This window comes from Symphalangus syndactylus, chromosome 5 (genome assembly GCF_028878055.3).
Source record: "Symphalangus syndactylus isolate Jambi chromosome 5, NHGRI_mSymSyn1-v2.1_pri, whole genome shotgun sequence".
Taxonomy (NCBI): Eukaryota; Metazoa; Chordata; class Mammalia; order Primates; family Hylobatidae; genus Symphalangus; species Symphalangus syndactylus.
In genome coordinates this window covers 21,579,170-21,607,092 of record NC_072427.2, presented here as the reverse complement: position 1 = coordinate 21,607,092, position 27,923 = coordinate 21,579,170, and the positions used below count along the sequence as shown (strand labels likewise).

At 40.6% G+C, this 27,923-nt stretch overlaps 1 protein-coding gene across 7 annotated transcripts in view; it reads right to left on the bottom strand.

Moving 5' to 3' along the window:
- Nucleotides 1-27,923, bottom strand: part of PDE8A (phosphodiesterase 8A) — a 163,769-nt gene that overhangs the window by 124,551 nt on the left and 11,295 nt on the right. Inside the window, exon 1 of one of the 7 annotated variants that reach the window (XM_055277377.2) lies at nt 24,228-24,330. The exons of 5 other annotated variants lie outside the window; for them this stretch is intronic. The gene's annotated coding sequence lies outside the window, so the exon portion shown is untranslated. Of the gene's footprint in view, nt 1-8,740; nt 8,760-24,227; nt 24,331-27,923 lie in introns of those variants that run through there. One more of the 7 variants, XM_055277381.2, reaches the window with a different exon arrangement.

Sequence of the window (27,923 nt, the reverse complement as noted above, 5' to 3'; positions counted from 1 at the left end):
ACCCCCAACCCCAGTAGCTAGGACTACGGGCAAAGGCCACCGTGCCCAGCTAAATTTTTAATTTGTCTTTAGAGATGGGGTCACATTATGTCACCTAAGCTGGTCTTGAACTCCTGGCTTCAAGCAATCCTCCTACCTCAGCCTTCCAAATTGTTGAGATTACGGGTGTGAGCCACCACACCAGGCTTGGGCAATTTATAAACAACAGAAATTTATTTCTCACAGTTCTGGAGGGTGGGAGGTCGAAGATCAGTGTCTGGTGAGGGCCTGCTCTTCATAGATGGCACCTGCTATGTGTTCTTACAAGGCGGACAGGAGAACAAGCTCCCTCAATCTTCTTTTTTAAGGGAACTAATCCCATTTACAAGGGCTCTGCCCCCATGACCTAATCACCTCCCAAAGGCCCCACCTCTTAATATCATTGCACTAGTGATTAGGTTTCAACAAGAATTTTGGGAGAACACGAACATTGAGACCATAGCAGCTACAAAGGAAATTAGTGGGACAACATGAGTAAGGTCTGTGGTACCTAACAATACTGTAACAATGTTAATTTCATGATCTTGATAACAGTATTGATAATAGAGAATGTTCTTATTTTTAGGAATTGATACACTGAAGGGATGTAAAGGGGCATCGGGTATGCAACTTACTTTAAATGATGAAGAAAATAATAATAATATGGATACATACAGACAATAAATAGAAGCACATGGTAAAATATTAATAACATTTGGGCAATCTGGGTAGAGACTATGCAGGAATTCTTTGTACTTTTTTTTGTAAATTTTCTCTAAGTCTAAAATTATTTCAAAATTTAAAAAAATTTTTGTTGTTTTGTTTTGAGACAGAGTCTCGCTCAGGCTAGAGTGCAGTGGTACGATTTTGGCTCACTGCAACCTCCGCCTCCTGGGTTCAAGCACTTCCCGTGCCTCAGCCTGCCAAGTAGCTGGGATTACAGGCACGCACCACCATGCCCAGCTAACTTTTGTATTTTTAGTAGAGACAGGGTTTCGCCATGTTGGCCAGGCTGGTCTCGAACTCCTGACCTCAGGTAATCCACCCGCCTCGGCTTCCCAAAGTGATGGGATTACAGGCATGAGCCACTGTGCCGGGCCCTTGTTGTTTTCTTAAAAGCCCAGAGCTGTGAGAAGTATGAGGAAAAACTCGCCAAAACCACAACTGTGATTGAAGGACTTCAAAATACTACTCTCCTCCTTTGGCAGACAGATCACATAAAAAATAAACACAGACAGGGAATTGAGAAGATTAGTAATCTTGTGCCTAAGAAAGAATACCTATTATTTGCCAATGACCATGATCATTTAAATAAAGGGGCAACCATAAACCTCCCTCTTTGACTCATTTCTGACTTTACTGGTGGCTCCATTTGTAATGTAGATCACCAACCACTCTGCCTGCAAAGTGCCAGGAGAGAGACTAAGAAGAATTCTAGTCACAGGAAGCCAAAAAAAAAACAAAACAAAACAAAAACAAAAACAAAAAAAAAAACTCCCCCAAAGTTCTCCAAAGACCCAAGAGCCTTTTTGAAACATACACATTGGCCAGGCATGGTGGCTCATGCCTGTAATCCCAGCACTTTGGGAGGCCGAGGTGGGCAGATCATTTGAGGTGAGGAGTTTGAGACCAGCCTGGCCAACATAGTGAAACCTCGTCTCTACTAAAAATACAAAAATTAGCCGGGTGTAGTGGTGGGTGCGTGTAGTCCCAGCTACTCGGGAGGCTGAGGCAGGAGAATCACTTGAACCTGGGAGGTGCAGGTTGCAGTGAGCCAAGGTCATACCATTGCACACCAGCCTGGGTGACAAGAGCGAAACTCTGACTCCAAAACAAAACAAAACAAAAAAACCCCCCAAAAAATAATGAATAGTATTAAGAAGCCAAGCACAGTGCTCCTGTAATGCCAGCTACTCAGTAGGGGCTGATGTACGTGGATCGTTTAAGCCCAGGAATTCTAGTCCAGGCTGGGCAACACAGCGAGACCCTATTTCTTTAAAATAAAATTTTAAAAGTATTAAGAACACTCATAAACCCACCATTCAAATCAAAAATTTTTTAAATGTTGATACATTTGCTACATCTATCTCTTTTTTTGGCTATAGTATTTTCAAGAAAATCCCTCACATTTTTCACCCCTAAATACGTCTATGTGTGTATGTAGATTTTTCTACTCAACCACAATTCCATTTTCACACCTAACAAAATTTAAAAATAACCTCTTAATATCATCTATCACTCATATCCATTTCCCTTACAGAAGAGTTTTTAACTCCTAAGTTCCTCACACCAAAACCTTTTACCCCAGCAAGTTCACGATAGTGAACTGCCCTTAGCTCCAAAGGGCAACCTCTTTAGAGATGGAAGCACGGAGGCAGCAAGCCTTAACCAACTACACCTCCCAAGTAACTATACTGCTAGGAGAGTCTATAAAAAAGGACAATTTCTACATGATGCAAAAACACCAAAATCTGTTTTTAAAACAGAGGAAAAATATTTTCATTATATAAAGAGTAAATAACCTTAATGTAAATGGTACTTACACGCCAAAGTAAAAATGATCCAAGAGCATTAAAAATGGCAAAAGTGGAAATATCAATTCCAAAAAATACATTTAAAATATTCTTACTAGTAATCAAATAAGTACATATCCATATAATGACTTGCTATTTGCCATCCAAATTAGCAAAGATTTTTTTGAAAAAAGAAATCATACTGGTAAAAATGTGGTTCTGCAAGTGGGTAAAATGGAGAACCATTTGTCATTATGTTCCAAAATCCTTACTCTATTTCCAGGAATTATCCTAAAGAAAGCATAAGATATACACACATAATTATAGAAACAAGCATTTCATGGCAATGTTACTTACTCCTAATACTAAGAAAAAGATGATGCGAGGGCTAACCATCTACCCAATAGTAAGACTGGTTAAATAGATCATGGCTTGCCCCTAAGATGGATACTAGAGATTGATGTCGCTTAAAGTGTGGCCTGTGGACCAACTGTTAATAATCCACAATGAAATAAAGAGTTTAAGCCAGAACGCAGATCAACCACGAAAATTTTTTAACAAGAAATCCTCAAGGAAGAAATCAGTAAATGAATGTGTTGACTTACATCTGGCATAGACTCATCTTGTCCTGAAACAGTAAGAAACAGTTTATCTACATGACTATTTTAATTAGTACCACTACAGACCCTACTTCCAAAATATATCCCAAGTTTGCTTATATCCCTCCACATCTACTGCTACCATGAAATCCAAACTACTTCTCTGAAGAGCTACAAAAGTCCTGTAGTTAGTTAGCCTACTGCCACTTCTGTTTCTCTACAATCTACTTTCCACTTGGTAGCCAAAGTGGTTGTTTTGAGATGCTCATCAAACCATACTAATTCTGGATATTATAACTACAGAATTGAGAGTAGAAATAATTACAATATTTACCACCACCATCCTGGGCATATCTCACCCATACTTTGAAAAGAAGCAAAAAACACAAAAACTTTCTCCACATAATTTCCTCCCATTATTCCTTTTTTTTGTTTGTTTGTTTTTGAGATGGAATTTTGCTCCTGTTGCTCAGGCTGGAGTGCAATGGCGTGATCTCGGCTCACTGCAACCTCTGTCTCCCAGGTTCAAGTGATTCCCCTGCCTCAGCCTCCCTAGTAGCTGGGATTACAGGCGCCCACCACCACACCCGGCTAATTTTTATATTTTTAGTAGAGACGGGGTTTCACTATGTTGGCCAGGCTGGTCTTGAACTCCTGACCTCAGGTGATCCACCCGCCTCAGCCTCCCAAAGTGTTGGGATTACAGGCGTGAGCCACCGTGTCTGGCCTTATTCCTTTTATTCAGTGTAAAAGTCTGCTAAATATTAATGGGGAAAAACTAGAACTTTCCTGACAAAGTTAGAAACAAGATACACTATTTTGTATAAAACACTATCTTCTTTATTATTTTAACACTGTATTAAAGATACTATCCAATGCAATAAGAGACTGCAATTAGTGGTCTAAAAATTGGAAAAGAGGTAAAACTCTATTTACAAATAATATAATGATATGTCTGGAAAACCCCAAAGAATTTATGTGCTTTGTATTAGAAATCAGAGAACTTAGCAGGCTATGTAAGAAACATATCAAAATCAACAGGCTTCGTTTATTTAAAAAAAAAAAAAAAAGAGGAAATTCAGTTAGAAACATAATGGAAGAGAAAATCCTACTTATGAAAGCAAAAAATAATAGAATATCTGGCATAAACTCAGTAAGGAACTCTATGAGGAGAGGCATAAAAACACTCCCAAAAAACACAAGAGATTTAAACAAGTAAAAAGACATACCAGGTTCTTGTATAAGAAGATACAACATCACAGTGATGTCAGTTCTCCCTATACTAATTTGTAAATTTAATACAACCTCAATAAAAACAAAAAACCTTTGAGTTTTCTTCCCACAGCTAGACAAGCTGATTATAAAGTTCATCTATAAAAACAAACAAGCAAGAACAGCCAGAAGATCCTGAAAAGGGAAAGAAAAGAGAGAGGAATAGCCTTGCAAGATATTCTTATAAAGCTCTACAATTAAAACAGTGTGGTAGTGGCACATAATTAAAGAGAGACTAATGGAACAGTACAGAGAATCCAGAAATGAACTCAATTATGAATGGAATTTATCTCAAATCAGTGTGGGGGAATGAACAAAATAAGTGGTGCTGAGAAGAATTCCATAGCCATATGGAAAAAAAGATTAAACTGAATTTATTCCTCATATCATACACCAAGATGAATTCAAAATGGATTGGAGATTTAAATGTGAAAAATAAAACCACTGAGTACATGGGTAAATATTTTATAACATGGAGTATGGAAAGCTTTCCCATTATGACTCAAACTCCAGAAAACATTAGGGAAAATAGTGTTAGAATTAATTACATAAAAATTTAAATTTGCATGACAAGTCATTTTTTAAATTTTATTTATTTACTTATTTTGAGACCAAGTCTTGCTCAGTCGCCCAGGCTGAATTACAGTAGTGTGACCTCAGCTCACTGAAACCTCCACTTCCCGGGTTCAAGTGATTGTTATGCCTCAGCCTCCCAAGTAGCTGGGATTACAGATGTGTACCAACACACTCAGCGCATTTTTGTATTTTTAATAGAGACGAGGTTTTGCCATGTTGGCCAGGCTGGTCTCCAATTCCTGGCCTCGAGTGATCGCCCACCGCAGCCTCCCAAAGTGCTGGGATTACAAGTGTGAGCTGCCACGCCCAGCCAACAAGTCATCTTAAAATAAAAAGAGAAATGAAAATATTTGCAATACAGAAAAAGATGCCAAAAATGGAAGGAAAATACAAACGATCCTTTGGAGAGAGTCTAGAGTGATATGGACAGATAGTTTACACAAAAAGGAATGCAGAGTTTAAACATGTGAAAAGATGCTCAATCAATCTCAATCATGATTGAGAAGTAAAATGACAACTAAAACTATAGTGAGATATCACAAAATATTCTATGGCAAGGCAGTAGAGAAATAATACTTTCTGATACACTGCTGGTAAAAATTCAGAATGGTACAACCTTTATAGAGGGAAATTGAGCAACACCTAGCAAAATTCACATTAAAAAACAAAAAAGATGACTCTCAGCACTTTGGGAGGCTGAGACAGGTGGATTGCTTGAGCCCAGTAGTTTTGAGACCTGCCTGGGCACCATAGTGAGACTCCGTCTTTACAAAAAATACAAAAATTAGTCAGGCGTGATGTGGTCCCAGCTACTCAGGAGGCTGAGGCAGGAGTATCACCTGAGCCCGGGAAGTTGAGGCTCCGGTGAGCTGTGATTGCACCACTGCTCTCTAGCCTGGGTGACCCTGTCCAAAAAAAAAAAAAAAAAGACTTACGCACAAGGTCATATAATAACTTAGGGAAACAACTCAAATGTTCAAATGTTCACCAACATGAGCTGGTTAGCTAAGGTATAGATAGATCAACCCAGTGGAGCACTGTGATGCTAAAAAGGGAATGAGGAACTGATTCAAACTATTAATACAACATGGATGAACCTTGAAAACATTATGCTAACTGAAAGAAACAAGACACAAAGGCCAGAAATTATATGATTTTACTTAAATCAAACGTTCATTGGTAAATTCAAAGAGACAGAAAATAAATTAGTGGTTGCCAGAGGCTGGGGGTGTAGCGGGTAAATGGGCAGGAGGCAATGGGGAGGGACTGTTAATAGGTACAGGGTTTCTTTGATGAAAACATTCTAGGATTAGTGGTAATGGTTGCACAACTTTGATTATACTAAAAAACCAATGAATTGTCTACTTTATAAGGGGGAGTATATGAATTATATTTCAATTTTTTTTTTTAGGAATGAAGAATTCCTCCATAGACAACTATGGAGTGATCCCAAGGATATGCTGTGAAGTGAGAAAGGCAAATCAAGAGTACTATGTACAGTATGCTACCATTTCTCTAAAAGGGGTGCAAATATACGAACATCAATATAGGTAATAAGAGCAATTGACTGAAACATATCAAATACATTAAAATCCTTAACTTCATAATAATACGAATAACATTTAACAGTATCCCCTTTGAAGGATACTAGGAAGTCAAATCATTATTCTGAAAACTGGTATAGTAAATGGAGAACAAGAAACAAGCATTTATCCTGCCTATGCTATTCAAACTTTATCACATAGTTAATGAGAGGAGTTTCTCTTTATAGAGGTATTTATTAAATGAAAAAGTAATGAGAGAATTAGAATATCACCATTTGCCACCATATCACCACTAATGAATGAAAGATGTGATGACTGTGGCCAGGACTAGTGGCCTGCACCTGTACTTCCAGCTCCTCGGGAGGCTGAAGCAGGAGAATAGCTTCAGCCCAGGAGTTTGAGGCTGCAGTGAGCTATTATCATGCCACTGCACTCCAGCCTGGCAGCCTGGGTGACACAGCAAGACCCTAACTTAAAAAAAAAAAAAGAAAAGTAAAAGAAAGAAAGAAAGGAAGAAAGATGTGATTATCATCACAAGATCATGTATAATCTCCACCCTGAATCAAGGCTGGTATATGTAATGCATAAAATACAGTGGAACTGACAATATGTAGTCTAGGCTAGGTCAAACAGCGCATTGTAGCTTCTGCTTTGACTTCCTGGATCACTTCTCTGTGCGAAGCCAGGGGGTACCTGAGCAGCCCTGTGAAGCTGACACACATGGAGAGGAATTGGGCCTTTCCTCAAAACCCAAAACATCCTGCACTAACTTGGCCAATCATATGAGTGAAGCACCCTGGAAGTGAATCCACTGGCCCACTAAAGGTTTTGGATGACTAAAGACCCAGCCAACACCTGACTGCAACCTCAAGAGAGACTATGAGCCAGAACTATTGAGCCCCACTTCTCTCAAATTCCTGACCCAAAGAAACAGTGAGAAATAAATGCCTATTACTGTTTTAAGCCAGTAAACTTTGGGGTAATTTGTTATGCAATAAATACAACATAATTCTACTTTTGTACATGTTATAAATTTTCCACAATAAAATATTTCAAAATACTAAGTTGAGTAATTACAGACAATCCTTTAAACACAATTCCTTTATTCTTGCAAGCACATATAATAGATTAAATTGAAGGAGAGGAAGAAAGAGCTAATAAAAATTTGTTCCTTTTCTAGCTCACTGCCTTAAAAGTATCATTTATCACATTATCTCAGTTAATCTCAAAAACTCTAAAAGATGGAATTCATTATTCCCATTTTGCAGATAAGTGATGCTCAGAGAAGTTAATAACTTGTTAAAAGTGCACAGTGGTAGACACAGGGTATAGAAAGTCTCTGTTTGTTCCACCACATCTCAAAGCCTTTTTGACCTTGTAATTTCTCTATCAAGCCCATCAGGACCAAAGTTGCTAAGGTCCAAATCTATGAATTTTGTTATGTAAATACTACCTTCCATCCCTTACAACACATCTCTCTGCTTCCCCTTTTCTCACCAACAAATGCAGGGTCATTTAGTGTAGCCCTTAATTCTAAGCAACTAGAAATTGCTGAAGAAAGAAAAAAGCGACAAGAGTACAAAGCTCCATTTAATATCCCCAGATTTCTGTTTAACTGTGGATGGGGCTGTTCTTCAGGAAACGATTATTAGAGTTAACAGTGGATCAGGTTCTCCAAAATTCTCCCACTCCCCCTCTTTTGTTTCCAAAGTAAGAGGGTGATTATACAAGCCAATATAATAATATTATATTTCCTTCTTTGTTCCCAAGGGTAAATTGTATAACTGGGTATTATATAATCATTTATAAATCATCAAAATTAATTTCCAAATAAATTCTTAAAAAGAAAGCCCTAATCTACTTTTCAGAGTCTAACAATACTGTATGTTAAAACCACTATTTTTCTAACAATAAAGTTGAAGCTTCCATTTTAGGCAACTGCAATTTATTGAGTTTTTATAATTTTTTACACATTGACAGACCATTTTACATTCAAAATTTAACTAAACCTTGACAACTATCACCATTTTACAAATAAGAAAAAGCTAGGGCTCCAGAAGGTTATGAAACTTGCAAAGGTCAAAAAGCAGGGAGAGACAGGGTTGAGTTTTGGAACAGTAGTCTCTGGCTCCAAACCTGTCTTCTAACCACATTACACAAGAAGAAAAAAACCCTACGAAAATCATCCAGCAAATAAAGTGTAATGTAAATGTCTCACCTTAAATTCGTCTTCCTACTGGGCCAATCTGAACATTGCTTTTGGCTTAATTCTGTCAGGTTAGAATGGTAAGTGAGAACGTGCCACTTCCCCATATCTAACTGAAAAAGAACGACTAAAGTTCAGAGAAAAATCAACATAGAGGATATTTATGATACTTGCAAAGTTGTTTCTAAGAACAGTTTGGAAGGAGGGAATGGGGAGGACAGCCAAGATTTCAAAACAAAGGAGAGAAAAAGGAAATAGGGACTCTGAAACTAACTTCCAGCACACATTTCTCAGACTTAAAATAGACTTGACCTTAGGATCGTCATGAGAAAAGCCAGAACAAATGAAGTCATCATATATAAACTGTTCACTCTCAGGAACACGGACTAGTGGCAACACAGAACTAGGTTAAGGGACACTGATTAGCCAATAACTGCTCCCCTCTTTCAGCTGAGTTTTCCTACAGGTCATACTTTAAGGCTATTAAAGTCACTATTATCTCAAAAATGTTACATGCAACCTCACAGGGGCTCCAACCTCCTACTAACCCTAATTAAAAGTTGAAATGGATGACAGAAAAAAAGACTGTTCCCTTTGAAGTCAGTTCATTCATTCGACAAGTACCAATGAGCATAGGCACTGTAGTGGTCCCTAGAGACATAATGACTGGCATAAATAGGCCCAGCGTCCTCAAGTTTAAACATCAGGAGAGGCAATCAAATACACAGACATGTGAACTCCTAGCTGTGGTTCAGGACAGGGTGCCCACAGAGGATATAACAGGGAAACTACACACTCCCTTCTGTGTGTAAGGAAGAGAGGGAAGCAGCTTATCAGAGAAGGTTTCCACAAGGATGAGTAGTATTTCACAAAAAGGAAGTCAAACTGTTTGAGAATGAGGCTAAAGCACATGCTAAATCCCTAAGACCAGAAGGGACATGTGCATATGAACATGTGGCTCAAGTATAATAAACACTGAAAGTTTTTTTGATGGACATTTTTATTGAAGGTTAACATGCTTACAGAAAAGAATATAAATCCTAAGTGTGCAGCTTGGTTAACTATCACAAAGTGAACTCACCCATATAATTACCACCTAGGTCAAAAATAGAACATTCAAAAGCCCTCAAGCCTTCTCCAAATCACTACCTCTCCCCTTCCTCAAAGGTGAGCCCTATCCTAACTGCCAACACCATAGTTCTGCCTGATTTTGAACTTTGTATAAACTAAATCATATAGCATGTAATCTTTTTTTGTCTGGCTTCATTCACTCAACATGATGCTTATGAAATTCATCCATGGTGTTGCATGTAGCAATGATTCTTTCATTTCCATTGCTATAAAGTATTTCATTGTATGCTTATATTACAGCTTATTCTTTTGATGAACTATGGGGTTATTTCTAGTTTTTAGCTAGTATGACTAACACTACAATGGACATTCTAGTAGTGACTTTTGGTGAACATATCTACACATTTCTGCTGGCTATATAACTGGAAGTAGAACTGCTGGTGAGAGAACATGCATATTTTCAACTTCAGTAAATATTGCCAACAGTTTTCCAAAGTAATCTTGCTAATTTACATTCCTGCTAACAGCATGTGACATTTGTTTTTTGTTTAGTTGGTTTTTGTCATAACAGACAAGATAACCTACCACAGTCCGGAGAAAATCTAAACTTTTGATGAAAACTGGCCAGGAAAAATACAATGGCGAACAGTCCCTTCTCCAGCCTGAAATCCTTGTGTGTACTTCTTTTCACGAATTTTATTATTTACCAACCAAAAGTCCTAAATTTTACAACGGGTATGCTCTTAGGACAACAAATTCCATTACAAAGAGTGATCTGTAACATCCTTATTTCTAGGTCATAGAAAACCATGTGTAGGAATAGTATTTTGTTGGTCTGATTATAAACATTCTGTATTACGTACAGTCCAAAAGGATTTTCTAGTAGTCACTTTGAAAAGACTTTTTAGTTTTTACATTTCTTACATTAACAGGTAGAAGAGAACTAAAATTGTCTCCATAGGTCAGTTTTTTAGACTGCCTTTGCCCAGTCACAAAATAAAAAATACTCTTTTCCACTTTGAATATCGTCAGACCCTAATCACACACACACACACACACTCTTACACACTAACACACCAGGAAGTGAAGAAAAAGGGCAGAAGTTGTGTGAAGGACACTTCCTTCTTTTTTCTTTTTACAGGACTCAAAACTTATACCTCCCAGGGGCCCAGTGTCAGAACAGAAGCCCTGAAGACAAGGGACAGACCAGCTTGGGAGAGATGCCTGGGAAGCCTCACAGGCTAACTAAGGTGGAATAGGTGCTGAACTCGAGACACAGGGAGAGGGAGGCTCTCTCTGTACCCCCAGCAGACAATGTTGGCAGACTATGCCTCAGCGAGATTCAGCAAATGCAGATGGCTCAGCAGACAGGGGCAAGGTGGAATAGGGTGGGATGAAGGCGGTAATGGAGGATTCAGGCAGACTAGAGGAGGGAGGAAGTTCATGTCAGGTGATAGGCTCGCATCCTTGGGGCCTGGAGTCAGAAAAGGGTTTGGCCGAATGCAAAGACCTCAGCTGTGGGGAAGCTGGAGTACTGACAGGTAGCCAGGATAAGGTATAAGAGCAAGACCTATACCTGGCAGCAGAATTTAAAATGGGAATGTGTCCACAGCCACAGGGCCAAGTTATTAAAAATAGGGCCCAGAGTGTGGAACTAGAATGACTTTAACTTTCTCCAACTGAACTGGGGGTGGGGGATGAGTTACACAGTATGGAGGAAGGGTCTGATGAGGGTAAACAGATCTAGCCAAGGTTCAAGGAGAAAGGCAGTAATGGAGTCTGACAGAGTATTATGGGTATCAGCAGATGGAATTCTGAAAATATATTGAAGCAAATATAATTAACCCATATTTCACCATCACAACACTGCCAAGTTCCCTGGCTTCTGATCCGTCCCTGAGCCACGAACTATGCAGGCACAGAGACTGTAGGGAAAGTCCTGGAATAGGACTTTCTGCAAAGGCCACAGCTGCCCTCCCCAGACCACTCCCTATTAGAGGGAGCCAGCTTCTGACTCCCCCACTGTCACTCCTAGATACCCTGAGGCTCACAATACACAGCAATGCCAGTCTTGCCACCTTCTCTTGACCTCCAAGTCACTCACATTCATTAAGGACCTCAGTGCTTCAAGCTCACTCCAAGTAGTACCATCACCCTGGGCAAGGTCAAGGTTCATATGGCAAACCAACCACCTCACACTTCCCTTTAATTCTGACTATGACCTGCAGTCCAACCCCACTCCACTACAGGCATCACTGCATGGCCATACTTAGGATGTCATTTGGCAGAATGTCCAAGAGCTCTCTCTGACCACAAATTCCCAATTCATCAGTTCTCCCTCATACATATTCGCATTTATAATTATTTAAAAAATAATAATAGGCAACACTCTGGGAGTGTTTACTATGTACTCAACACTATTGGGAGACTCATTTAATCCTCCCAGCACTCCTGTGATGTACGTATTATTCTCATTTTATATGACTTGAAATCTGAGACACAGACAGGTTAAGTAATTTGCCCAAGGTCTCACAGCTATAAAGTGGCAGAGCTGAGATCTGAAAACAATGTGGTGGGGCACCAAAGTATGTGCTCTTTTTATTTTTTACGTTTTATTGAACATACACAGAAAGTACACACAGTGTAACTGTACTAATAGATTTATTTTTGCAAACTGAACGTACCTGTATAACCAGCACCCAGATCAAGAAGCAACATTACCAGCATACTAGAAGCCACCCTGTGTCCCCTCCCAGTACCACTGTGCTGAATTCTAACAGCACAGATCAGTTTTGCCTGCTTTTGTGCTACTGTGTCTGGCTGCTTCTTCAGTCTTCACTTCTCACCACCACCCATGCTGAATCGTATTGAGAAACTCCATCTAGTAGGCACTGCTCTAAGCATATAATCATTTGGCCCCTTTAACTGACACTGCCTGGCCCTATCTCATCTGTTCTCCTAGTCACCCTCTAATGCTTGTCCCTTCTATCAAACCCAAACCCACATCCCACACTTTTGCTCTCTCATCAGTAGCTACTGGACATTCTGCAAAATGCAAAACTCCAATTCCAGATCAGTCTAACTGTCTATCTTTCACCTATGTACAGAAGAATGGCCAAACACTGCTAAAGAAAAAAGATCACACAGCTTGCAGAATGGTAATTAAATGCACAATGTCCCACCACAGCTGGACACCAAGTGCTGCCGAGGGTGCCTTCTCCATGTCCCCAACCACTCCTTCTCTCCGTAGCAACTAGTCCAAATTCCAAATGTTCCCTCTTCTCAAGTACATGTCAAAAGTCCCTAATGCCAGAAGGGACATCATATACATATGCCCTAATCTCATCCTCCCACTCTCAGTACAGTAGCCTAATCCCCTCCTATTTCAGTGAGCAATCCTAAAAATGTTTACCAAGGGCAAGTTTAAAAGGCAAACCAGGAAAAAAAAAAAAAAAGTTATTCATCACGCATGACAAATAGATTAACATTCTTAACTTTTAAAAAGTCTACACAAATTAAGAAGAAAAACTCCATTTTTCCAATAGGAAAATAGCTTACGTAACAGACAATATAAAAAAATTACAAATGGTTGATAAATATACGGAGAAAGACTGATATCCATTTCAAATCAACTTAATGTAAATAAAATTGGCCAAGTTAAAAATAGGTAATGCCACATTCTTCCAGGGAGAGTAAATGTTAATTCCCAAATCAAACTAACTGAGTGCCTGGACCATGTACTTTAGCCCCACCTGGAATCTGTGTATGGCATCCTGCCCTCAGCTTGCACTGAGAGACATTTACTACCACATTTATGATGGCAACATTGTTCAGAACCTTGTCCCTCTCAAAGGACCCACGAGAGTAATTTCTTTAGGTCTGAGCTCAGAAACTGTACTTCTCCTGAGTCATTTGCTAGTTTTAAATCTCCAGAATTCTGGAACTGTTTTCGTATTTGGTGAGGCTGTGGAAGCTCAGAGCTGAACGTGTGACCCAGCCCCATGGCAACCATGCATGCCCCTGTGGCATGTGTTTCCACATACTGACCTCACTCCTGACTTAACTGGTCAGTTCTCGCCATGTTCCCTTGGCCCAATTTCCTTTTTTTTTTTTTAAACCTATTATACGTATTTTTTAAGTTACTTAAACTCTTCTTGAAACAAAACGAGAGAGGACAGTCCTAATACTGAGGTTGTCTCCACTCTCCTGTCCTCCATATTCTGAGAGGAATGAATCAGGCTGGACTTTTACAGTTTTCATTTGTCACCACAGGTGTGTAAGGTACCTGTGTCCTGGGCTAATGAATTCTGGTTGTGCAAATTAGCTTAAGCAATAGTCCCTAAACACCAGTGATTTCTAATTGCCTTACTAAATACCATATAATTCTCTCAAAATGTTCTTTTAGGAACACCAGGGGGCATATTTTTCAAGATGGAGGTGCTATAAAATCAACAAATTTGACAAGCTATTCAATTCTAAAATGGCCTGGAATATTTAACTCAAAATATTAAAAGTTCCTGTAATAACAGCTGGGCACAGTGGCACATACTTGTAATCCCAACACTTAGGGAGGCCAAGGCAGGAAGACTGAGTCCAGGAGTTCAAGACCAGCCTGGGCAATATAGTGAGACCCTTTCTCTACAAAAAAATTAAAACATTAGCCAGATGTGGTAGTGCATGGCAGCAGTCCCAGCTACTCAAGGGGCTGAGGTGAGAGGATCATTTGAGCCCAGGAGCTCAAGCTGTGATCATGCCACTATAGTCTGGGTGACACAGCAAGACCCTGTTTCAAAAAAAAAAAAAAAAAAACTTCTTATAGTAATATAGAGATAATACCCAGCTATAAACCAAATGCATACTGCAATGTGTATGATAAATGTATTCTATATACTTCCTAGATGAAAAGACAAACTTTAGAAAAGTCACTAAAACAAAACAGGAAAAAAGTCCAGTCCATATGATTCCATTACGGTGGAAGATAAATAAAATGTCATAATGTATTCTTCAAAGGAACTTTGTATCATTCAATCCAGAGAGAAATCATTGTCTAAAGGTGAAAAAAAAAAAAGAATATTAAAAAATGTAATTATCCCCACTCTAATTCCAGGGAATAGGGAAGTGAAACTAAGATACATCCATTCAGACCCAACTTGGTTGTGTTCAAGTATTCAAAGAAACATCATAGAACTGATAGCAACGAACAGAAGCAGAACTTAGATATTCAGATTGCATCCTTTCTCTCTCCCTGTTCCTCTTCCATTTTATTGGTTGTATCAGCCAGGATGCTTATGGTTGCAAGTAAGAAAATCAATCTTAAAGTACTATGTGATAGAGTGGATTTACTGCCTCATGCTAACCAGAGTCCAGGGTCAGCTCTTGCAAGCTTCAAGAAAGGTTTGGTAGGACTTCACTCTATGGGTTTGCAATTCTCTAAGCCTGTTCTCACCCAGGAGTTGGCTTTGTTCTCACTGTGGGGGGTTGTGAGGGAGGTGGGAGGAACATCTTCCCCCAAACACTCCATAGTCTGATTGGGACAGTTTCTATGACATACCTGCCCCTGAACTAGTAACTGGGACCAGAGGAATTCCATGTCCTGCTCAGCTTGGGCCTGGGTTATGTATCTATTACTGAACCAATAAATGGGGCAAGGAGGTTGCTGGGGCCCACCCTGGAGCCGGAAATGAGCTCAATCCCACCCAAACTACACAACTACTAAGCATGGCAAAGGGGAAAAGGGGAAGCAACAAATGTTATCAAAGAAGCTGTGGCAGAGGCTGGCTTGCTGGCTGCTCAAACTCAGTTCCTCTTCTTATTGGGCACACAGCTAGATTGTATTTCCCAGCCTTCAGTGAAGGGTGGCCACACGGCCAATGGAAAGTAAATAAACTGACATGGACCACTTCTAGACCTGGCCGTTAAAAACCTCTCACTCATGACCCTCCATGCTCTTTTCCCCTTTTGGGAGCTTGTCCATATAGACAAGCATGGCAACCTTGGTAACCACATGTTGAAGATAAAAGAGCCACAGATAGAAGGAGCCTTAGTACCTGAATCACTGCTTTGAGAAGAGTCTTCCACTCTTCTCTAAGGACAGGGTAAAATGAGAAGTGATGAGCAATGCAGGGTAATTAAATATCTCTTAGGCAGGCTACACGAAGTAAGGGAGGTCAACTGGGAAGCTCTATGTCAAACCTTGTTGAAATTTTCCTACAAATTACCTATTCTTCTCTTAGCAAACAGAGTAAGTGGAAAAGTTCTCTAACAATTCAGAATACAAACTGCCTCAGAGTCAGATTAGGAATAAAAACTATCATTACATATAAAAGTATTATTAATTCTTACGCTGAAAAGCGTTTGGGGCCTGGGCTGAAACCCAGTGCAGGGACAGCTATTGTACTGATCAGTACCCTCACCTCCTCTGAGGGGTGCTCCCCCTCATTCCAACTATCTTGTTCTGTGAAAGTTATTGCCCATCGCAGAGGTCGTCCACTGGCTGCTGGGGTGGGCAGGTGTTTCCAAGCCAGGCCCATCTTGGTTTTTCCCTAGGATTTTCAAATTGGAATTAAGGGAAGAAGCTCTCTACTGATGAAGCTATAAAATGTGAGGCCAGGAGCTATTGATGGATATTGTTTCCTGTTGAACAGCAAAAAGCAGCCCAAAGAAACAAAGATGGCACCAATGACAGGGAAAGATGGAAAAAGAGTCCTGGTTTCATTTGTACCAGAGGCCAGCATACCCATGTCCTTCCCTTGGTCTGGTTATGTAAGCCAGAATATGGTGATCCACAAATTCCACTTCTGGCTTCAGCTAGTTTAGAATGGATTATGTCACTTACAGTCAAAAGAAACCTGACCAATATAATCAGGAAACTTGTCTGAAAAAAAAAAAAAATTCATGACATCTCACTAAACTCAAAAAAGTAAAATGAAAAATACAGAAATATCAAAGTATAGTTGTGATTATGAAATACATATTTTGGTCTTCTTCCACAATTCCTTGCTTATAGCTTATCTTTTGTTAAAATATTTAGTCTTTTGTCCTGAAACAGCTCTGGAGCAGCTCCAGGCCAATAAAGGTGAAAGAAGTGACTTCCGTTATTCATAACAAGCCCCTTCCACAACACCGGAGTTTATGCTAATGAGGTGATTTGTGGAAAGCCCCTAGATAACCACAAGATGGGGTGCTGGTTACCGCAGCAAGCAACCATAGGATTAAAGGGTTGAGATTTCCAGCATACCTCCCCCATCTCCCCCAGGAAAGATGAGAGAAAATGGGGACCGCTTCTCGGCCTTTTGGCTAAGATCAAGTGAAGAGGAAATGGGTTGAAAGTCGAGCTGATAACCAATGGCCGGTGATTTCATCAACCATGCCTATGTAATGAAGCCTCCATAAAAATCCAAAAGGATGTGTCCAGGGACCATCCAGGTTGGTGAACAAGAACACATCCACATGCCAGAGGGTGGCGCACCCAACTCTACAGGGACTGAAGCTCCTGTGCTTGGGACCCTCTAGACCTAGCCCTGTGTATCACCTCTTTGTCTGTCTGTTCATTTGTATCCTTTAATAAATATATCCTTCCTAATAAACTGGTAATCTAGTAAGTAAACTGTGAGCCAGTCTAGCAAATCATCAATCCCAAGAGGGTGGTCATGAGCACTTCCAATTCGTAGCCAAGTCAGACAACAATTAGGGGCAACCTAAAGACCTACTACTTTCGACTGGCATCTGAACTGGGGGGCAGCCTCATGGGACTGAGTCCTTAACCTGGAGGGTCTACACTAATTCCAGTCAGAATTGAATTGAACTTTAGGGCACCCAAGCTGGTGTCCACAAACTGAAAAGCTGCTTTACATGTGTGGGAGTTTTTCAGGAGGCCAATGCAGGAGGATCACTTGAGGCCAGGAATTCAAGACGAGCATGGGCAACATAGCGAGACCCCATCTCTTAGAAAAAAGGTAGAATTTTGAAGAGGTGAACCTTTAAGGTAACCTCAAGCCCCCTGGATTGTCATAGGATTAACTTAGCTCATGCACAAAGTACTTAGAACAGTGCCTGGTATGCAGTAAACAGTCAATACATGACAGCTTTATCGTTATACCAGTCTTAGTTATTTCCAGGTTAGTGACCCATGCTTTAATAAGGTGTCACAGCTAGAAATGTGTCAAGCTGATCACAGAAAGTGTGTTTGTGCCACATACTCACACTGTGATCTCATAATCCAACACTCAGCAGTGCACCATCAAATCCAGAAGATCTTTGATTTGTAATGACGTCTTCAGGTGCCCAACAAGGTGAAGCCACTTCAACAACCTCAGATCCCTCCTGGAGTTCAACAAGGATACCCAGTACCAGCCACCATGCTCCTCCAGTCCCTAGGATATCCATCCATTCTCCACGACCTTCCTCCACTCTCTGGGTCCTCAAGGCCATAGTGAAACAGTCAGGAGGGAAAAACTGTCCTACAGCAGACCACAGGAACCTCTCCATCCTCTGAACATGCATGACCTTGACAGTTGGAACCCTTTATTCTATCTTAGTCTTTCCTTTTAGTTTTTGTAATGGAATACTGCAAATACAAAAAAAGGGGGGGGGGCATTTTTTCCACACATAAAATCTTTTAACAGTTACCTACTTCCTTCTTAGCGCTCTACCTTCATCGAGGTTTTTTTTGTTAATTACACTGATTAAATTGGGAAGAAATTCTTGCGGAGCACTGGCAAGGAAACTGCACCATCAAAAGTCCAGAAGTTATCAAGTCCCTGGAAATGTGAGTACTCAAGGCATTCAGTGTGTGAGGCACAGGAAGAAGCTGGAGAGGGGGCAGGAACCCATCGGGCTGGGCTTTACGGACCAAAGAAAGGAGTCTGAATTTGGCAACTGGGAGTTACAGGGGGTGTTAGACAGGGGAATAGAACAATCATATCTGCATTTGCTCACTCTGCTCCTTTTCTGAACCTCTGCTTGCAGGGTACAGATCTCCTAGACCTCTGCATGTGGGTTGTGGTTATCTGGGAATTAGAAAAATGAGGTCTGAAAACAAGTTTTTCAGAAGAATGGATAAGGTGGGATAAAAATTCCAGAAAATTTCCTCATGAGGAAGAAAAACAAGGCAGATTATTTTAGCTACCTGGCTCTACAGTGGTAGAGAAAGCTAAGAAGGCTGAGGGCCAGAGCAAAGCCCTCACTGCTACCATTTAGAAACCACTGACTCCAAATGGACCTGGTGGGGAGGAGCCAGGGCCCAGTTCACATGCCATGCTTGAAGGTCTTTCCAGAGCCTAGCCATGGGACAGGTACACTTCTCCGATTAGCCAGGGCCTGCACACTAGAAGAACAAGGCCAGTTCATAATAACCCTGACCAGAGACCACCTCCAGCCAGCCTACATTATTTTACTACAGCAGAAACTGAGCAGAGTAAGCAAAGCTAGCCCTATAAACAACTGAACCTAAACCAAAACCATGTGATTACCCAAGAGATTCAGTGGGATCTGAAGCTGTCCTACACTGCAGAAACATTCTTGGCCTTGTAAGACAAACACAGCTTCTGGCACTGAAAACTGTTTTTTGGTTTACAGGCCAGAAAATCAGTGCACCCCTGTTTATTTTTCCATTATCAGTATATTCAGCAGCACTGAAAGGATTATAACACAGCTTCCTTCTCCAGTGACCCACTGGTGAGAAAACAAAATTCTGGTTAATAGGCAAAGAAAAACAAGAAAAGTCTGTCACTTCTAAGGTGCATTAACAGATTAGAAGGTATCTTCCTATACCTTCTCTCATGTCCACATTTTATATACAAGGAACTGTGGCTCACAGACAAGTTATTCAATTTGCTCCAGCTCACACAGCTAAATAAGTACCAAAGCCAAAGAGAAAGCCCAGAATTTGAACGCAAGTTTTCAGATTTCAATTCCCCCGCTCTTTTTAACTGTATTGCAGCAACAATATGTTTAGATTTCTATACAGGTTTTATAAAATCAAGGGGGCAGTGGAAACACACACACAAATTAGAGGCAAGCCTGTGGTCTTGTGAGCTTATCATCTCAAAAGGGAGGCCAGCCGGGTGCGGTAGCTCACACCTGTAATCCCAGCACTTTGGGAGGCCGAGGCAGGTGAATCACGAGGTCAAGAGATGACGACCATCCTGGCTAACATGGTGAAACCCCATCTCTACTAAAAATACAAAAAATTAGCTGGGTGTACTGGTGCCCGCCTGTAGTCCTAGCTACTCAGGAGGCTGAGGAAGGAGAATCGCTTGGACCCGGGAGGCAGAGGTTGCGGTGAGCCAAGATTACACCACTGAACTCCAGCCTGGTGACAGAGCGAGACTCCATCTCAAAAACAACAAAAAAACAGCAACAACAACAAAAAAGGGAGGCCACATCTTATTCATCATCACATTATCAGCAAGTGTCTAGTGCAGTTCCTAGCCCATCGTAAGCACCAAACGTTTGCTGAATGAATGAGGGAATATTTTATTGTTCAATAAAGAATATGGGCCAGGAGCGGTGGCTCACGCCTGTAATCCCAGCACACTGGGAGGCCGAGGCAGGCAGATCACCTGAGGTCAGGAGTTCAAAGACCAGCCTGGCCAACATGGTGAAACCCCATCTCTACTAAAAATACAAAAATTAGCTAGCTGTGGTGGCGGGTGCCTGTAATCCCAGCTGCTTGGAAGGCTGAGTCAGGAGAATCGCCTGAACCCAGGAGGTGGAGGTTGCAGTGAGCCAAGATTGCACCACTGAAATCCAGCCCAGGTGACAGAGCAAGATTCCGTCTCAAAAAAAAGAATGTGACCTATCAGGAAAATTTACCAAACTGGAGTTCTCTGAGTAGATGGGAGAATTGACAAGAGAATACCTACTATGGAGTTCAAGAAGTCACACTAGAAAACCACTAAAACAATTTCTAACTCATAGTGTCTGAAAACTAATCTCATTAGAGATTAGTGTCTAATGGAAGAACTGATTTTTAGCAATATTGAAAACAAGTATATGTTTGCTCATATAGTCAACTATCAATTATCTCCACAGAGGTGTTCTGTGCCTTTTGAAAATACTGCTGGCCCACAGGGTTTTATCCCTGCCTTCTTCATCCCAACGAAAGCCTTTACTATAATTCACCTCACGGGAAATTTTTGGCTTTTTAAGACCCTATTTCTTAATTCCAGAATAACAAAAAGACAGGGCATAATGATTTGGGGAGAAAAAAGGAATAAGACTTCCTGTTTTTACCTAAAAATGTTAGGGCAGTAAACGAAGCTGATCAAAAATACAGTTAATGACTACATATTAATAAATACTGTAGTTTTCACTGCATGCCAACTCCAACCCCAAATGTATGGGTTACAAACTGAGATGAAAAAATAGGTATCTGTACATGCATTCAAAATGAAAACAGAGCCATTTTGCAATAATCTAGCAACTCCTCTAATGACATCCAAGTTTAGAAATTCCAAGTGTTCAACTTCTTTATTGCTTCTGATACAGTAAAGCCTGCTGGACAAGGCTACACTTTGCAAACCTGAATTAGAATGCAAAGTCTGAGGCCAGGCCATCTCAGTGACCAAAGGGAGTGAAGTAACTGGTTCACTTCCCATGAATATAAAAGGTGCCATGGGATAAAGGACAAGCGTTAGCTTGGGGTTCTTGTCCCAGCTTCACCAATACTTGCAGTGTGATCTTGCACCTGTCTCACAACTGCCTTAGGGGTTCGATTTCCTCCTCCATAAATTGAGAAAGTAAGTTGGATATGGTAAAGTCAAAGGTCCCACTCAGGAATTAATTCTTAAGAAAATGGAAGATTTCAATAAGTAAATGTAACTTATCTAAAGCCAAGTTTACACATAAAAAAATTTTAATTTAGGGCTTTTTCATTACAGACTACCCTAAAATGTTTTAAAACCTGAAATTAAGACTTACAAGTAGATTCTAAGAATAAATCCATGTCTTTGTGCACAAAGCCTTATAAAATTGTACCCATCTTAAACCTGTTGTAAGACATACATGGCCGGGCACGGTGGCTCACACCTGTAATCCCAGCACTTTGGGAGGCCGAGGCGGGCAGATCACCTGAGGTTGGGAGTTCAAGACCAGCCTGACCAACATGGAGAAACCCTGTCTCTACTAAAAATACAAAAAAATTAGCCTGGCATGGTGGCATGCACCTGTAATCCCAGCTACTTGGAAGGCTGAGGCAGGACAATTGCTTGAACCTGGGAGGTGGGGATTGCGGTGAGCCAAGATCACACCATTGCACTCCGGCCTGGGCAATGAGAGCAAAACTCTGTCTCCAAAAAAAAAAAAGATGTACATGGCAACATGGCAGCATTAGTACCATCATATAAATATTCTGAAGAAATTAATAACATGGGAAAATGGCTGCAATTTATTATTAAATTTAAAAATCAAGGCTGGGTGCGTTGGCTCATACCTGTAATCCCAGCACTTTGGGAGGCCAAAGTGGATGGATTGCTCGAGCTCAGGAGTTCAAGGCCAGCCTGGACAATATAGCAAGACCCCATCTCTACAAAAAAATATAAAAAATTAGCCAGGCATGGTGGTGCACGCCTGTAGTCCCAGCTACTTAGGAGGCTAAGGTGGGAGGATAGCTTGAGCCCAGGAGACAGAGGTTGCAGTAAGCCAAGACTGCACCACTGCATTCCAGCCTGGGTGACAGAGTGAGACCCTGTCTCAAAAAGAAAAAAAATTATAATGGAAAAAAGCTTATAGAATAAGTATGTGAAGAAAAAAATACTTACATACAGCTATACAATATGTTCATGTTTTAAGCTAAGTATTACTTCAAATGTGTCAGAAAGTTAAAAAAACTTTAAAGTAAAAAAGTTACAGTAAGCTGAGATTATTGAAGAAATAAAAATTTTTAAAACAAATTTAGTGTAGCCTAAGTGTACAGTGTTTATAAGGTCTACAGTAGCACACAGTAATATCTTAGGCCTTCACATTCACTCACCACTCATTTACTGACTCACTGAGAGCAGCTTCCAGTCCTGTAAGACCCATTGATGGTAAGTGCCTTATATAAGTGTACCACCTTTTTTTTTTTTTGAGAGAGTCTTGCTCTGTTGTCCAGGGTGGAGTGTAGTGGTGCGATCTCGGCTCACTGCCATCTCTGCCTCCTGGGTTCAAGCGACTTTCCTGCCTCAGCCTCCTGAGTAGCTGGGATTACACGCATGCGCCACTATACCCGCCTAATTTTTGTATTTTTAAGTACAGATGGGGTCTCACCATGTCGGCAAGGCTGGTCTTGAACTTCTGACCTCAAGTGGTTTGCCCGCCTCAGCCTCCCAAAGTGCTGGGATTACAGGCATGAGCCACCATGCCCAGCCCATTTTTTATCTTTTATACTGTATTTTTATTATACTTTTTCTATGTTTAGATACACAAATACCTGCCAAGCATGGTAGCTCACGCCTGTAATCTCAGCATTTTGAGAGGCTAAGGCAGGAGTATCCTCTGAGCCCAGGAGTTCAAGACCACTTGGATAACACGGGGAGGCCCTGTCGCTTTTTTAAAAATTTTAAAAATCAGCCAGGCATGGTGGCATACATCTATAGCCCCCGCTACTCAGGAGGCTAAGGTGGGAGGATCACTTGAGCCCAAAAGTTTGAGGCTGCAGTGAGGCTGCCACTGCACTCCAGCCTGGGCAACAGAGTAAGACCCTAGCTCTAAAAATACTTAAATTAAAAAAAATTTTTTAAACATTACCTAAAAAAAAGAAAAACATACTTGAGGAAAAAAATTTGCAATGCACAAGAGGTCAAAATTTAACATTCAAACTTATTAAAAAGTTCTTTTAAGTAATAATTTAACTTCTAAAACCTAAATAGAGATATAGGCAACAGACATGAAAAATTCACAGAAGAGGACGTTCAAATGTCCAAAACATACTTGGGAGAAATAAAGAGTAACAAATAATAAATGAAATAAGTTCAAACTAAAATACCAATAAAATACCACCTCTCACAGTCAGATTGATGAATGCCCCATAAAGCACTCTCACATGCACCTTATGAAATAAAAATCTGACCACAAGACAGGGTAAAGTAGTGCATGCCTATAATCCCAGCCACTCAGGGATTTTTTAACTACAAAATCTTATCACATTTTCCTGGAGGGCAATTTAACAATATTTATCATGAGCTTTTAAAAGTTAATCATGTAATATTATGAACTACTGAGACATGAAACATAGATGAATCCCAAAAACATAATGCTTAGGGAAAGAAGTCTTACATGAGTACATACACTGGGCATGGTAGCTCACACCTGTAATCCCAACACTTTGGGAAGCTGAGGCAGGAGGACTGCTTGAGCCCAGGAGTTTGAGACCAGCCTGAGCAACATAGTGAGACCCTGTCTCTACAAAAAAAATTTTTTTTAATTAGCCAGGCGTGGTGGTGCGTACCTGTAGTCCCAGCTACCCAGGAGGTTGAGGTGGGAGGATGATCACTTGAGCCAGGGAAGTCAAGGCTGCAGTTAACTATGATCACAGCACTGCACTCCAGTCTAGGCAACAGAGGGAGACCCTGCCTCAAAAAAAAAAAAAAAAAAAGGTACATACTGTGTAACTCCACTCACATTAAAATTAGAACAGGCAAAACTAATGTATGCTAAGAAAAAAATCAGAGGGCTGGTTGCAAGAAGAGATTTTCCAATAAGGAGCATAATGAAACTTTCTGGAATGAAAATAATGTTCTATAACTTCATAGAGGTTTGGATTACACAGATATATGTATGCATTTGTCAAAACTCAGCAAATATACACTAAATATTTGTGCATTTCATTGTGTGTAAATGTTGCTTCAAAAGGAAAAAACCTAAACAAATATCAAATTCATGCTGAAATATTTAAGGGGAAGTATAGTATACTAACATTTACAATTACTTTTTCTCCCTTTTTTTTTTTTTTTTGAGACAGTTTCGCCCTTGTTGCCCAGGCTGGAGTGCAATGGTGTGCTCTCGGCTCACTGTAGCCTCCGCCTCCTGGGTTCAAGCGATTCTCCTGCCTCAGCCTCTAGTAGCTAGGATTACAGGCATCTGCCACCATATCCAGCTAATTTTTTGTATTTTTAGTAGAGATGGGGTTTCACCATGTTGGCCAGGTCTTGAATTCCTGACCTCAGGTAATCCACCTGCCTCGGCCTCCCAAAGTGCTGAGATTACAGGCATGAGCCACCGCTCCCATCCTCATTTGCAATTACTTTCAAATATATCAAAGAAAAAGGAGTATGATAGGTAGAGGAATGGATACATGGATATATGTGATAAAGCAAGTACAATAAAATGCTAATGTAAAATACAGGCATTGGGTATACAGGGGTACCCTGTGAAAAATCCTTCAAGATTGCTGTATTTTGAGATTTTTCATAAAATGTTAAAAATACTAAAAAACAGTAAACAGCCACAAGACAGCCTTCTGGAATGCTAGAAATGTTCCATCTTGATTTGGGTGGTAATTACATGGGAGCATGAGGAAAATTCATCAAGCTGTACACTTAGGGATTTTGTACACCTTGGCTGATTACATTTATAACTCAATAAAAAGTGTTTTTAATAAACAGCCATCAGAATAGGACTTTAAAGTGAGTATAATTAATATCCTCAAAGAGATAAGGGAGTATGCTGCAACCGTAAAACATGAAAAAGCAATTAAGAAAAAAGAGCAAACCATAGATTGAAGACAAAAACTCAAATTTAAAAACTCAGTGGGCTAAAGAGCTGAGTAGACCTTGAGGAATGAATTTGTGACTTAAAATATTGAGCTAAAAAATCCTCCCAGAAGATAGCACACAGAGAGGGGAAGTAAAAGAAAAGTAAAGAGACATGGAAGACAGATCAAGATGCGTCTCAATCTATCTTTTGGAGGGAGCTGCAGAAGAGAAAATGAGAAAACTTAAGGGGACAACATTTAAATAAATAATAAATGCCTCCCAGAACTGAAAAACAAAACTGCTTAAAAAATATTTTTGTTTTTTGCTTTTTAAGAGACAGCGTCACACTCTGTCACCCAGGTTGGGTAGCAGTGGCACAATCATAGCTCACTGCAACCTCAAACTCCCAGCCTCAAGCAATCCTCCCACCTCAGTCTCCTAAGTAGCTGGGATTACAGGCGTGCACCACCATGCCCAGCTAATTTATTTATTCATTTATTTTTTTATAGAGAATGGGGGTCTTACTACGTTTCCCAAGCTGTTCTCAAACTTCTGGCCTCAAGTGATTCTCCCATCTTGTCCTCCCAAAAGTGCTGGGATTTACAGGCATGAGCCACTATGCCCAGCCCAAAAAAGTTTTTAATTACAGTTATTTAAAGCAATCTACATGGATGGAAGGATACACACCACCATTTTAAGAGACATTATCTCCGGACTGCAATTTAAGTGATTGTAAAATTTAAGTGATCCTTGCTTTTTTTTTTTTTGAGACAGAGTCTCGCTCTGTCACCCAGGCTGGACTGCAGTGGCGCGATTTCGGCTCACTACAAACTCCGCCTCCTGGGTTCATGCCATTCTCCTGCTTCAGCCTCCCAAGTAGCTGGGACTACAGGCACCTGCCACCACACTCAGCTAATTTTTTGTATTTTTAGAAGAGACGGGGTTTCACCGTGTTAGCCAGGATGGTCCTGATCTCCTGACCTTGTGATCCACCCGCCTTGGCCTCCCAAAGTGCTGGGATTACAGGCATAAGCCACCACGCCCGGCCGATCCTTGTTCTTTTCTATACGTTTCAAGTTTTCTACAATGAATATGACTTTTACAATCAGGAAAAGTAAAAGTTTATTTTTATAAGATGAACTCAGAACCAAAAGACAAGAAAGGTTTTTTAAAAACTCCCTAACTTCGCTTTCCTCTGACTTCTCCCTTACGCCATTACAGTGAACCTGTGTCTGTAAGTGGTCACCACAAACTTGAACAAGTCATTCAATCTCTGAGTTTCTGCTTCTTCAGGCCTTGAACAGGGAAAATAAAATCCCTCCTTTCCACCTCCCCATGGTTTGGGGAACATCAAATGAGATGAGGTACAAAAATAGCATTTGGTAAACCATAGAGCACTGTACAAATTGTGGCATGTTATCACAGTCCTTCTAAGCTGGTAAACCCCAACCTCTGAGTCACCCTCCACTCTCCGCCCTTTCACTCACCAAATCCAATCTGTCACTAGTCAGTTTTTCCTTCTCTCATTCCCTCCTCTCCCAAACTACTGCACTAAGTTAGTCATACCTGGTCATACCTTGCGCCTGAACCACTGCAATAGGTCCTGCATAGTGCCCCACCTCTAGCTTTCCCTCATCACCCCACCTACTGCAATTTTTGCCTGAAACCTAATCTTCATGAAACATGTTTATCCTTTGACTACCCCACTGAAAATGAAATGCCTTTGGGAGTTCTCTGAGGTTTATAGGATGGACTTCAAACTCCTCAACCTGGCTTTTAGACCTCCCCTCCTATCCCTGGTCAGCCTCCTCATAATTGGAACATGCACCCAACCCCCGTACCCTTCCTTCCTCTTATCCAGAGAGATATTTTCCACTTACCCACATCCTCCCAGTCTTTTAAGCCCAGGTCAAACCTCTCCCTCCTTTCCTCTTTCTATAACTTATGACCAATCCAGACCAAGCTCTTGCCTCCACAATCCATCCCCCAAGGTGCCATCATCACTTCCAGGTCAGAGACCTACCCGACCTTTCCAGAAAGGACTAATTGTTCCCTGAGAGGAGGGCCTGTTATCCTCCTACAGCCTCTATATTAGGCACTCAAATTAACATGTTAAACATTTAAGTCCTCAAAATAAACTTTATTTGCCTGAACTGATTTTATGATAAGTTTTAACACTTATGTGTGTGTTACTATATATTGTTTAGCTATTAATCTTTTTTTTGTTGTTAGAGATGGGGTCTTGCTATGTTGTCCAGGCTGATCTCAAACTCCTGGCCTCAAGTAATCCTCCTGCCTCAGCCTCCCAAAGTGCTGGGATTACAGGTGTGAGCCACCACTCCCAGCCTATCAATCTTTAAATAAAAAGAATTACACCTTATAGATTTTTTGATGGCTTCTTCTTTCTCTCCACATTAAGTTTTTGAGATTTATCAAAGTTAATATCTACA